The 13,189-nt window shown below is 46.9% G+C and overlaps 1 protein-coding gene across 1 annotated transcript in view; it reads left to right on the plus strand.

The window, feature by feature from the left end:
* Positions 1–478: 478 nt before the first annotated feature.
* Positions 479–13,189, plus strand: part of LRRC28 (leucine rich repeat containing 28) — a 95,820-nt gene continuing 83,109 nt past the window's right edge. The window contains exon 1 of the mRNA XM_040414223.1: positions 479–562. The gene's annotated coding sequence lies outside the window, so the exon portion shown is untranslated. The remainder of the gene's footprint in view (positions 563–13,189) is intronic.

Here is a 13,189-nt window from a genome sequence, read left to right on the forward strand (position 1 = left end):
GGTTGTTGACCAGGTCCTAATAGAAAAGGGGATTTGGCCAAATCACTGTGAAGCAACTAAATACTATCACAGATCAATAACCAGACCAACAAATAATGGGAAATAGCCAGCTCCCATACATCATAGCATGTAACTGCAGACCGCACACAGTCCTGTCATTCCTACAACTACTGCTCTCAGCATGTAAGTACTACAGCCAGAAGGCCAATCAGTCAGCGGTCACGTGACTCGGCAGCTCTACGAGCAAGAGCTTTGCTTTCCTAATTATTATTGTCATTTGTGATAGGACCCAAACACTGCCAATCAAAAAAACAACCAATTTATAAGCAGCTAAACAAAACGCCTGGCTAGTACCGGTAACCAATAGGGGACAGGTAGTCTCATCCAATCAGCGTTCAGTTATCAGTATTCTATTTGTTATCCTAAACGGCATTGAGCCATCATAAACCCGCCCAGTCTGTGCTCTAACCAATTAAAATACAGCCCTGCCCCAAGGCCAATCAGGATAAAGGTTTCATTGCTGGTGCTTGTGTATCTGTCAGGACTTCAGAGCAATAAAAAGGTAAGTAGCGGTGTCAGGGCTCTAGCGAGCGAGTGTGAGGAATGGCGGCGGGCAGTCGGGGGTTGGCACCGTGCTTCTACCGTAGGGGCGTGCTCGTCTTCCCTCAGCTGTGTCCAGTGTGGCAGGTGATGGAGCGCTCCTAGGGTTACACGGTGTTCCTATATATTCAGTTACTGCGGTCATCTGCAATCCGCTGACAGGCGTGGATAGACGGGCTAGGAGCGGCTGCTATATGTGATTAGTCAGGACAGTCATCCACTGTACGTATAGGTGCAATCATCTGCCCATAAGGGCTCGGAGAGAGACAGGGTGCTACAACCGGATCCATCAACAGCAGCAGTGCTTATTATACAGTAAGGCCCCTTTCACACGAGTGAGTTTTCCAGGCAAGTGCAATGCGTGAAGTGAACGCACAGCCCCCGCACTGAATCCTGACCCATTCATTTCAGTAGGTCTGTGTACAAATACGGATGATGTCCATGTGCATTTGTTTTTTTGTGGAACGGAACATCTGGCCACTAATAGAACAGTGCAATCCTTGTCTGTTATGCGGACAATAATGGGACATGTTTTATCTTTATATGGAAACGGAATGCATACGGAGTACATTCCGTGTGGTTTTTTTTGCGAAACCATTAAAATGAATGGTTCCGTATACAGAAAACGGCAATGTAACAGAAACAAAAAACGTTTGTGTGCAAGAGGCTAAGTCTTACATTTTTCACGCACGTAAAAATTAAAATCACAATTGATTGCACTCATGCGGAAAAGACAAACACTGAACGCAATTGCATTCTCAACTGACTGAACTTGCTTGCGAGTTTCACTGAACGCACCCTGAGATCTGTATTTCTCATGTGAGAGAGGCCTAATGCAAGGCTCTTCAGTGTGTACCGTATTTCACGTATATACGGTACCTACTTCCAGGGTGTACATAAATGTTTCCACAGATCCCCGCTTACTAGATGGAGGGGTAAAGCGTGGCCCTTTGCCTCCACCAGATCTGTATGCAATTTTTATTTATTTTTTTTCATTCGCATAGCCCTATGAGGGCTTGATTTTGTAGGACAAGTAGTACTTTTGATGGCGCCATTAAAGGGTAGCTGTCTATTTTTATTTTTTATATTATTTTTTTGTAATTGGCTTGGTCTGACTAAGCCTACTTTCACACCTGCGTTAGGTGCGGATCCGTCTGGTATCTGCACAGACAGATCCGCACCTATAATGCAAACGCTTAGATCCGTTCAGAACGGATCCGTTTGCATTACCATGAACAAAAAAAAAAGATTTTTTTTTTTTTTTTTTTTTTGTTCATGCAAACTGATCCGTTTTGACTTTACATTGAAAGTCAATGGGGGACGGATCCGTTTGAAAATTGAGCCATACTGTGTCAAATTCAAACGGATCCGTCCCCATTGACTTACATTGTAAGTCTGGACCGATCCGTTTGCCTCCGCACGGCCAGGCGGACACCCGAACGCTGCAAGCTGCGTTCAGGTGTCCGCTTGCTGAGCGGAGGACAAACGGAGCCAGACTGATGCGTTCTGAGCGGATCCGCATCCACTCAGAATGCATTAGGGCTGGACGGATCCGTTCGGGGCCGCTTGTGAGAGCCTTCAAACGGAGCTCACGAGCGGAACCCCGAACGCTAGTGTGAAAGTAGCCTTAGTTTACCTTAGTTCCCTAGTTAATACTTTTGTATAGGTGTTAAATTACCCAGTAATTGCAGCTTGTTCTTTCCTCCCCCAGGCAGTGGTGCGGCTAAAACAGCCCTGCTAGGTGTCCTCCGTCCTCCATCTTCTATATACAGAAGACGGAGGACGTAGTAGTGGGCAGTCCCGAACGCTGCGTGCGCGCCTCCCGTCGGACCGGGATAGTGCCGATATTCGCGATAAAATTTGCAATCAACTACTCAGGAAGAAGATGGTGTGTTTTAAGTCTGAGGAAAGCCGATTGGTTGGGGTGAGGCTGTGCGTTCCTGAGATGAGCCGAATGAATTCTGGGTAGTTAGGGAGGGAGTTCTTACCTCAGGGGTAAGGCATCAGCGGCCATCTTGAGAAGATACTCGGAAAGAAGTCTTGTGAGGAGCGGTTGCTATGGACGGAATCTTATTAAACAAGTGGTATGTGAGCACGATAATGAGTAATTATGGATTATCACCACAACAGCAACAACATAGATGAAAATTTAATTTTGAGTGAAAATATGAGTTATCCTTTAACCACCTCAGCCCCCAGTGCTTAAACACCCTGAAAGACCAGGCCACTTTTTACACTTCTGACCTACACTACTTTCACCGTTTATTGCTCGGTCATGCAACTTACCACCCAAATGAATTTTACCTCCTTTTCTTCTCACTAATAGAGCTTTCATTTGGTGGTATTTCATTGCTGCTGACATTTTTACTTTTTTTGTTATTAATCGAAATTTAACGATTTTTTTTTGCAAAAAAATGACATTTTTCACTTTCAGTTGTAAATTTTGCAAAAAAAACGACATCCATATATAAATTTTGCTCTAAATTATTGTTCTACATGTCTTTGATTAAAAAAAAAATGTTTGGGGTAAAAAAAAAATGGTTTGGGTAAAAGTTATAGCGTTTACAAACTATGGTACAAAAATGTGAATTTCCGCTTTTTGAAGCAGCTCTGACTTTCTGAGCACCTGTCATGTTTCCTGAGGTTCTACAAAGACCAGACAGTACAAACACCCCAACAAATGACCCCATTTCGGAAAATACACACCCTAAGGTATTCGCTGATTGGCATAGTGAGTTCATAGAACTTTTTATTTTTTGTCACAAGTTAGCGGAAAATGATGATTTTTTCTTTTTTTTTTTTTTCTTACAAAGTCTCATATTCACTAACTTGTGACAAAAATAAAAACTTCCATGAACTCCACTATGGCCCATCAGCGATACCCTGGGGTCTCTTCTTTCCAAATGGGGTCACTTGTGGGTAGTTATACTGCCCTGGCATTCTAGGGGCCCAAAATGTGTGGTAAGGAGTTTGAAATCAAATTCTGTAAAAATGACGAGTGAAATCCGAAAGGTGCTCTTTGGAATGTGGGCCCTTTGCCCCCCTAGGCTGCATAAAAAGTGTCACACATCTGGTATCTCCGTATTCAGTAGATGTTGGGGAATGTGTTTTTGGGGTGTCCTTTTTACCTATACCCATGCTGGGTGAGATAAATATCTTGGTCAAATGCCAACTTTGATAAAAAATGGGGAAAAGTTGTCTTTGCCAAGATATTTCTCTCACCCAGCATGGGTATATGTAAAAAATGACACCCCAAACACATTCCCCACCTTCTCCTGATACGGAGATACCAGATGTGTGGACACTTTTTTGCAGCCTAGGTGGGCAAAGGGGCCCATATTCCAAAGAGCACCTTTCGGTTTCCCTCGTCATTTTTTAGAGAATTTGATTTCAAACTCTTACCACACATTTGGGCCCCTAGAATGCCAGGGCAGTATAACTACCCCACAAGTGACCCCATTTTGGAAAGAAGAGACCCCAGGGTATTCGCTGATGGGCATAGTGAGTTCATGGAAGTTTTTATTTTTTGTCACAAGTTAGTGGAATATGAGACTTTGTATAAAAAAAAAAAAAAAAAATCATCATTTTCCACTAACTTGTGACAAAAAATAAAAAATTCTAGGAACTCGCCATGCCCCTCACGGAATACCTTGGGGTGTCTTCTTTCCAAAATGGGGTCACTTGTGGGGTAGTTATACTGCCCTGGCATTTTGCAGCCTAGGTGGGCAAAGGGGCCCTAATGTGTGGTAAGTAGGTAAATGACCAGTGAAATCCGAAAGGTGCTCTTTGGAATGTGGGCCCCTTTGCCCACCTAGGCTGCAAAAAAGTGTCACACATCTGGTATCGCCGTATTCAGGAGACGTTGGGGAATGTGTTTTGGGTGTCTTTTTACATATACCCATGCTGGGTGAGAGAAATATCTTGGCAAAAGACAACTTTTTCCATTTTTTTTATACAAAGTTGGCATTTGACCAAGATATTTATCTCACCCAGCATGGGTATATGTAAAATGACACCCCAAAACACATTGCCCAACTTCTCCTGAGTACGGCGATACCAGATGTGTGACACTTTTTTGCAGCCTAGATGCGCAAAGGTGCCCAAATTCCTTTTAGGAGGGCATTTTTAGACATTTGGATACCAGACTTCTTCTCACGCTTTGGGGCCCCTAGAATGCCAGGGCAGTATAAATACCCCACATGTGACCCCATTTTGGAAAGAAGACACCCCAAGGTATTCAATGAGGGGCATGGCGAGTTCATAGAAATTTTTTTTTTTTGGCACAAGTTAGCGGAAATTGATATTTTTTATTTTTTTCTCACAAAGTCTCCCGTTCCGCTAACTTGGGACAAAAATTTCAATCTTTCATGGACTCAATATGCCCCTCACGGAATACCTGGGGGTGTCTTCTTTCCGAAATGGGGTCACATGTGGGGTATTTATACTGCCCTGGCATTCTAGGGGCCCTAAAGCGTGAGAAGAAGTCTGGAATATAAATGTCTAAAAAATTTTACGCATTTGGATTCCGTGAGGGGTATGGTGAGTTCATGTGAGATTTTATTTTTTGTCACAAGTTAGTGGAATATGTGACTTTGTAAGAAAAAAAAAAAAATTCCGCTAACTTGGGCCAAAAAAAAGACTGAATGCAGCCTTACAGAGGGGGGGGGGGGATCAATGACAGGGGGGGTGATCAATGACAGGGGGGTGATCAATGACAGGGGGGTGATCAGGGAGTCTATATGGGGTGATCACCACAGTCATTGATCACTCCCCTGTAAGGCTGCATTCAGACGTCCGTATGATTTTTACGGATCCGATCAGTCTATCAGTGGATCCGTAAAAATCATGCGGACATCTGAATGGAGCTTTACAGGGGGGTGATCAATGACAGGGGGGTGATCAGGAGTCTATATGGGGTGATCACCACAGTCATTGATCACTCCCCTGTAAGGCTCCATTCAGACGTCCGTATGATTTTTACGGATCCGATCAGTCCTATCAGTGGATCCGTAAAAATCATGCGGACATCTGAATGGAGCTCTTTACAGGGGGGTGATCAATGACAGGGGGGTAATCAATGACAAGGGGGGTGATCAGGGAGTCCTATATGGGGTGATCAGGGGTGATCAAGGGCTAATAAGGGGTTAATAAGTGAACGGGGGGGGGGGGGGGTGTAGTGTAGTGGTGCTTGGTGCAACATATTACTGAGCTGCCCTGTGTCCCTCTGGTGGACGATCCAAAACAAAGGGGACCACCAGAGGACAGGTAGCAGGTATATTAGACGCTGTTATCAAAACAGCGTCTAATATACCTGTTAGGGGTTCAAAAAAATCTCATCTCCAGCCTGCCAGCGAACGATCGCCGCTGGCAGGCTGGAGATCCACTCGCTTACCTTCCGATCCTGTGAACGCGCGCGCCTGTGTGCGCGCGTTCACAGGAAATCTCGCGTCTCGCGAGAGGACGCACCGGCGCGTCCACCCAGAACAACAGGACCGCCGCAAAGACGCAATCCTGCGTACGGCGGTCCTGAGGAGGTTAATATTGCATATGATGTAGTGGGAAGCTGGAAAAAAACATTCCAATACCAGGAGTGGAAGCTACACAGATATAAGATATAAGGGTGCTGGCACACAGTGCAGTTCTGACATGCATGCAGGATAATTTCGATACCCAATCGATACTTTTGTCCGGGATTTCCATTTTTTCGATACTGGGCTGCGCTGCTGCACAGTCTAGTATCACAGAACATGAGTGCACTCATGTTCCCTCAGCAGCACAGGGGAGAAGGAAGCAGTCTCTCCCTCCCCCTGTGCCGCTGCTGCCACCAATGAGGAGAGAGGAGTGGGCGCACTGCGCCACCAATGATAGCAGGACTTTAAATGGGTCCGGACTTTAAGTTACCAGGCTACATAGGGCGGCGCCCAGGGATCTCCCTGCACTTACTATTATTCCTGGGCGCCGCTCTGTTCGCCCGCTGTGCCCCCATTACTGTCTCCTGCTCCGTATGCTAATTACTACTATCGGAGCAATGGGCAGGAGACATCAGCTTCTCTCCTGGGCATTCCTTCTCCCTGGCTGTAGCGCTGTGCAATCGCAGCGCAGAGCGTCACAGCCAGGGAGAAGTCTTTAACTTTTAATACAGGAGGCGGGTGCCGGCCGCAGAATCGCATAGCCGGCACCCTGCTTCTGACAGGGAGCTGTGATCAGTGGCAGTTAACCCCTCAGGTGCTGCACCTGAGGGGTTAACTGCCGCTGATCTGCTTCCAGTACCTGCCTCCTGTATTAAAAGTTAATTATCATTGGTGGCTCAGTGCGCCCACCCCCCTCAACCCCCCCAGTATTAAAATAATTGGTGGCAGTGCCCACAGGGTCCCCTGCCCCTTATTGGTGGCAGTGGTAGCTTCTGATCGGAGCCCCAGCAGTGTAATCCCGGGGCTCCGATCGGTTACAATGGCAGCCAGGACGCTACTGAAGCCTTTGCTGCCATGGTAAGCCCCCTGCTGCTGTGTGCACTATGCAGGTGAAGTCCTATTCACCCTGATAGAGATCCTATAAGGGTGAATAGACCAGGGATGAAAAGATCCCAGTTCTAGCCCCTAAGGGTACTTTAACACTAGCGTTAGTGTGATCCAGCAGGCAGTTCCGTCATCGGAACTGCCTGCCGGATCCGCCGATCAGTGTGACAACTGACAGCATTTGTAGAGGGATCCGGGTGTGCATCTGTCTACAAATGCATTGCAAGAACGGATCTGTCTCTCCGCTTGTCATGCGGTATCGGACGGATCCGTCTTGCAGTCTTTTTCACAGTTTTCCCCCCGCCTCTGTGCATGCGCAGACCGGAAGACGATCTGTCCTTCGGTTGTTTTGCAATGCCGGATCCCGGCACTAATGCAAGTCAATGGTAGGCAAAAAAGAAAAAGGCAGAGCGTGCTCAAACCCTGTTGCACCGAGCACGGACCATGCTGGGAACCACAGCGTAACTTAAGTAAAGGAGAAAAATAAGTCCAGCTAGATTTAAAATGTTACCTTTTATTTTTCAGTGCAGATTAATGATGGCACAAGGGGTGAGCTGATGGCACTGGGGTGAAGGAGAGCTGATGGCACTGGGGTAACGAAGGGTGTTGGGACTAATGGTAGGGGGTCTGAGTTTTTATAAAGGAAAACAGTCTATTATTTTTTTCTTATTGATTACTCGATGAATCGTAAAAAATAATCGATAGAATACTCTATTACTAAAATAATTGTTTACTGCAGCCCTAGTTCACAGCAAGCACAGTATATGGGAAAGTACGTAAAAGTATGGAAAAAGGAAAATAGATTTCTCTTATATTTTTACTATCTCTTGTCCTGACACAGACGCTATTGCAGCACAGATGTGACAATTCACTGCAGGGACCGTTTATAGGAAAATTATGGAAAAAATATATTTGTTTTTCCCCTCCCCCACGACAGCACCTTAGAGAGATGGCTCCGCCCCAGGACAGGAAACCTGCAGCATAAAAAGGTGGAGCCGCTCTCCCACCTCAGTGAGGTTTCCTGTCCTGGTACGGGAGCCTGCAGTTGTCGTCCTGACCTGGAAGTCCCGGTAGATGCCGGAGGGTTGGAGGCGGCTTGTTTACCTGTCCGATCATCCCCACAGGCGTCGGGGGCAGGATACCGGTGAGAAGATCCCGGGTCACAAGGGCAGAAGGTGCTGGTCCCTCAGATGAGGAGGACCGCACCAACGGATCTAGGGTGGCCAGAAGGCCCCAGTATTGCTGCAAACCAGCCAGGACGCCACCGGATGTAGACGCTGGTGGGTGGCGTCTGGACAGGAAGTGCCATGCGTTCCACGGCCGTGCGCTTCCGGTCGGAAGCTCGGCTGCCCGGCAGTTTTAAAACCAACTACATACAGGTATGAGGGTGCTGGAGTTATTGGACGCCGTTGTCTGTTTTCGGTGTGCCTGAAGTGGACCAAGTTCCTGGGCTATCTTGGCGTGGAGAGGTTTGCCAGTAACTATGTATCCTCTCAGGCTGAGAGGAATTCTTGGTGGCAGTAGATAAACCTGGGCAATTATTTTTGCAGGTTACGTTCATTATGGATGAAGAAGGGAGATCTGAATGTGCAGATATTGAAATCTTGCCGCCGGTATTGTGAGTCTATTCTCGCTCCCTTTCAGGGTCTAGGCTGTTACTTAGATTGGGTATATTCCATTTTTCTTAGACGGTGCCTAAGAAGGTGGCCGACAAAGAAAAAGAACAAGAATGCCCTATCTGCAAGTGCTCGCTGTCTTCTACTTATGTCTAAGAAGCTCCTGTCAGAGTGCAATTGAGAAGACAGTGGCCGAGGAGACTCCGAGTCTTCTAAAAGACATTAAGTCTATTTGTCGAAGTCAAAAATTCCTTGAAAGCCGGTTAGGAAGAGCAGAAGAGAGTGAGACAGGAGTCGACGTGGACTCGGAACGCTAGTGGCTCCTCTCTCGGGGAAGGGGACTCTAATGATTCCTTCTCTTCGGAGGATGACACCAAAGAAGGAAAGTTCCTTTTTCCGGCAGAAGATACGGACAAATTGTTAAAGGTTATCCGATCTACCCTGGAATTGGAAGATACCAGAGAAAATAGATCTGTAGAGGATGTTGTGTTTGGGGGACTTAGGGAAAAGAAGCGTAGGTGTTTCCCTGTCCATAAATCGGTCTCAGCTGTGATAGAGAAAGAATGGAAAAAACCGGATAAAAAACCGTTTATTTCTAAAACCTTTAAGCGGAAGTACCCCTTTGAGGAAGAGGCATCTACATCTTGGGACAGGGCCCCGAAGCTGGATGTAGCCATTTCCAAGATTTCTAAAAAATCCTCTCTGCCCTTTGAGGACATGGGTTTCTTGAGGGATCCCTTAGATAAAAGAATAGATTCTGCCCTTAAGAATTCATGGGAATCTTCTGCGGCGGCTTTCAGGCCTAGTATAGCCGCCACAGTGGTTGCGAGATCTATGTCACTGTGGTTGGATAGGCTACAGGGGCAGATTAGGGATAAATGCCCTAGAGAGCAATTGTTGGCATCTATGCCCACTTTCCAGAAGGCCGCGGACTTTATTGCAGATGCCGCAGTGGACTCGGTGAGGCTGGAAGCGAGAGCCGCATCCCTTTCCAATTCCGCGCGACGTGCTTTGTGGCTTAAGAATTGGAAAGGGGGGGATATGCCGTCCAAGCTGAGATTGTGTAGCATTCCCTGTGATGGCCAGTTCCTTTTTGGGTCTGAACTTGACTCCTTACTCGAAAAAGCGGCAGATAGAAAGAAAAAGTTTCCCCAAGAATCTTTCACTCAATTTAAGCAATATAGACGGCCCTTTCGGAACCCGAGTGGATTTCAGAATAAAAAGCAGACGGGGGACAGAGAGCAGGGAGCAAGGCCTAGATCAGGAAGTAAGGGCTTTTTGTTTAGATCAGCCGCAGCTCGTGGGGGAAAAAAAGGAAAGCAATGACGCCATGATCCCAGTAGGAGGAAGATTAAGATTCTTTCTTCCTGCTTGGGAAAAGATGGCGGGCAGATGGTTGATAGGTCTTCTACGGGAAGGTCTAAGGTTAGAATTTTTGAGATACCCCGCGGAAAAATTTGTGATTTCAAAGTTTTCTATAATTATGCTGCAAGAAATAAAAAAACTAATAAACAAAAAAGTGTTACTTTCTGTCCCAGAGTCAGAGATAGGGAGAGGTTTTTATTCCACCCTGTTTCTAGTGAAGAAACCAGATGGGTCATACCGGACTATAATAAACCTCAAATACCTGAACAAATTCCTGAAAGCCAGGAAATTCAAGATGGAAACCATCAGGTCAGCAATATTTCTTTTATCTCCGGGTTGTCATATGGCGGTTCTGGATTTAAAAGATGCGTACCATCATATTCCGATTCATCCAGATCACCAGAGATTCCTCCGGGTGGCTGTAAGAACCGAGACTGGGCTTCTTCATTACCAGTTCCAGGCACTCCCCTTTGGCCTTTCCATGGCACCTCGAATCTTTACGAAGGTAGTGGCGGAGATGGCCTCCTTCATCAGGAAGGAGAACATCACATTTCTGCCTTACTTGGACGACTTTCTGGTGGTGGCCCAAACTCAAGCGGAGTGTGTCAGGGCTCTGAATCGGGTGATGGAGGTACTTCAGTCCCTGGGGTGGCTTTTGAATACCCAGAAGTCCAGGATGGAGCCATCATCAAGCCAGGTTTTCTTGGGTCTGGTTTTAAATTCCAGGCTGGAGAAAACTTTCCTCACAGAGGAGAAGGTAGCCAGGATTCAGGGAGTAGTTCGGCGGGTTCAGTCAGGAGGAACCCTGTCTATAAGGAAAGCTATGTCCCTGTTAGGAGTCTTAACATCCTGCATGCCAGCAGTCCAGTGGGCGCAGCGACACTCTCGCCAGTTACAGGGAGAGATTTTGGCTGCCGCAAGGCGAGCAGGGACGTCTCTGGAGTCAGTTATAAGTTTGTCCGACGTAACTCTTTCATCCCTAAATTGGTGGAAAGAAGAGAATCTGACTCAGGGACTTCCCTGGTCCTTTCCGGAACCGGTAGTTGTGACTACGGACGCCAGCCCCTGGGGATGGGGGGCTCACGTGGAGGATCAGATGTTTCAGGGAGAGTGGTCCCAGGGTCAGAAGCTGTTCTCGTCAAATCGAAAGGAGCTGAGAGCTGTTTTGTTGGCCTTGAGGGCAGTTCTTCCTATGATACAGAACAGACATGTGAGGGTGATGTCCGACAATCGGACAGTGGTCTCATATCTCAATCGTCAGGGAGGAACCAGGTCAGATTCCTTACAGAAGCAGACAAGATGGATTTTCGAGGAAATAGAGGAGAAAGTGCTTCATCTCTCGGCCATTCATATTCGAGGGGTCGAGAATTTTCAGGCAGACTTCCTGAGTCGCCACAGGCTACGTCAGGGGGAGTGGTCACTAAGTCCAAAGATATTCTCCCAGATAGTAGATTTATGGGGTCTGCCTTCGGTAGACATGTTTGCCACAAGGGAGAACAGAAAGGTGCCGGAGTTCTTCTCCCTCAGTCCAAAAGAGTGCCCATCTGGGGTGGACGCCTTCCTCCAGAGATGGGACTTCCCGCTAGGTTATGCCTTTCCCCCGCTACAAATGATTCCGTTAGTGATAAGGAAAATCAGATACGAAAGGGCGAGAGTGATTCTGATAGCTCCCTTCTGGCCGAAAAGGGCGTGGTTTTCCCTGTTGAGGGCCATGTCGGTTTCGGATCCATGGATCCTGCCGGGAATTCCGGACCTATTGTCACAGGGTCCAGTATTCCACCCGGAGGTAGAGTCTCTGCATCTTTCGGCGTGGAATTTGAGAGGTCATTTTTAGCCAGTCAGGGATTCTCTAAGGAGGTCATTTCCACTCTGATGAAAAGTAGAAAGGAGGTGACTAATATTATTTATGCACGGGTATGGAGGAAGTTCCTATCCTTTATAGGCACAGAAAGTGTTTCCTGGCCATTAGAATTTTCAGTGGTTCAGGTGTTGGATTTTCTACAGAGGGGATTGTCCCTAGGGTTGGCAAAAAGTACATTAAAAGTGCAGGTGTCAGCTTTGTCGGTCTTAGGGAGAAGGAGTTTAGCCATGGACCCTTGGATTGTTAGGTTTTTTAAGGCAGTAGATAGGATTACGCCAGTAGCAGGCCCTAGATTTCCTCCTTGGGACCTTAACTTGGTGTTAAATGCCCTAACTAAACATCCCTTTGAACCTCTAGTCTCTTGCTCAATTAAAGTGCTTTCCCTTAAACTAGTTTTGCTGGTAGCCTTAACGTCAGCCAGAAGGGTTGGGGAGATTCAGGCCCTCTCCATTAACCCTCCTTTCATGTCCATCAGAGAAGACAGGGTAGTTCTCAGACCAGATCCCGCCTTTATGCCGAAGGTTCCTTCTAGGACTAATAGGGCTCAGGAGGTAGCTCTTCCAGCTTTCTTTTCAGAACCAAAAGATGACAGAGAGAAGGAGATGCATTCCCTCGATGTCAGGAGGTGTATTTTGCAGTACCTGGAGGTGACTAAGGACTGGAGGAAGTCTTCTGCCTTATTTGTTCTGTTCGGCGGGGCTAGGAAAGGTAATACTGCCTCTAAGGCATCTATTGCCCGCTGGATCAGAGAAGCTATATCCTTGGCGTATTCAGTATCCGGTGTGTCTCCCCCTATTTCTGTGAGGGCTCACTCCACGAGGGCGGTGTCCACTTCTTGGGCTGAGAGGGCCAGCGTATCCATTGAACAGATCTGTCGGGCTGCCACCTGGTCTTCTCCGTCCACTTTCTATAAACACTATAGGCTTCAACTTGACTCTATTTCTGACCTTCTCTTTGGTACAAAAGTCTTGAGTACTGTTTCCCACCCTGAGGCTGATCTCTGAAATCTCTCTCTAAGGTGCTGTCGTGGGGGAGGGGAAAAATGATGATTACACTTACCGGTAATCGGATTTTCCTGACCCCACGACAGCAACTCTTTATTCCCTCCCTGTTGGTGTAAGTCTGTGTGTTCACGGGTGTTGCAAAAAAAAAAAAAAAAAAAAAAAAAGAATGTTAAACTGAACTAACGTAAGGGGGAGTCCCTCTCATGCTCTGGAAACTCACTGAGGTGG

Source organism: Bufo bufo, chromosome 1, assembly GCF_905171765.1.
Source record: "Bufo bufo chromosome 1, aBufBuf1.1, whole genome shotgun sequence".
Taxonomy (NCBI): Eukaryota; Metazoa; Chordata; class Amphibia; order Anura; family Bufonidae; genus Bufo; species Bufo bufo.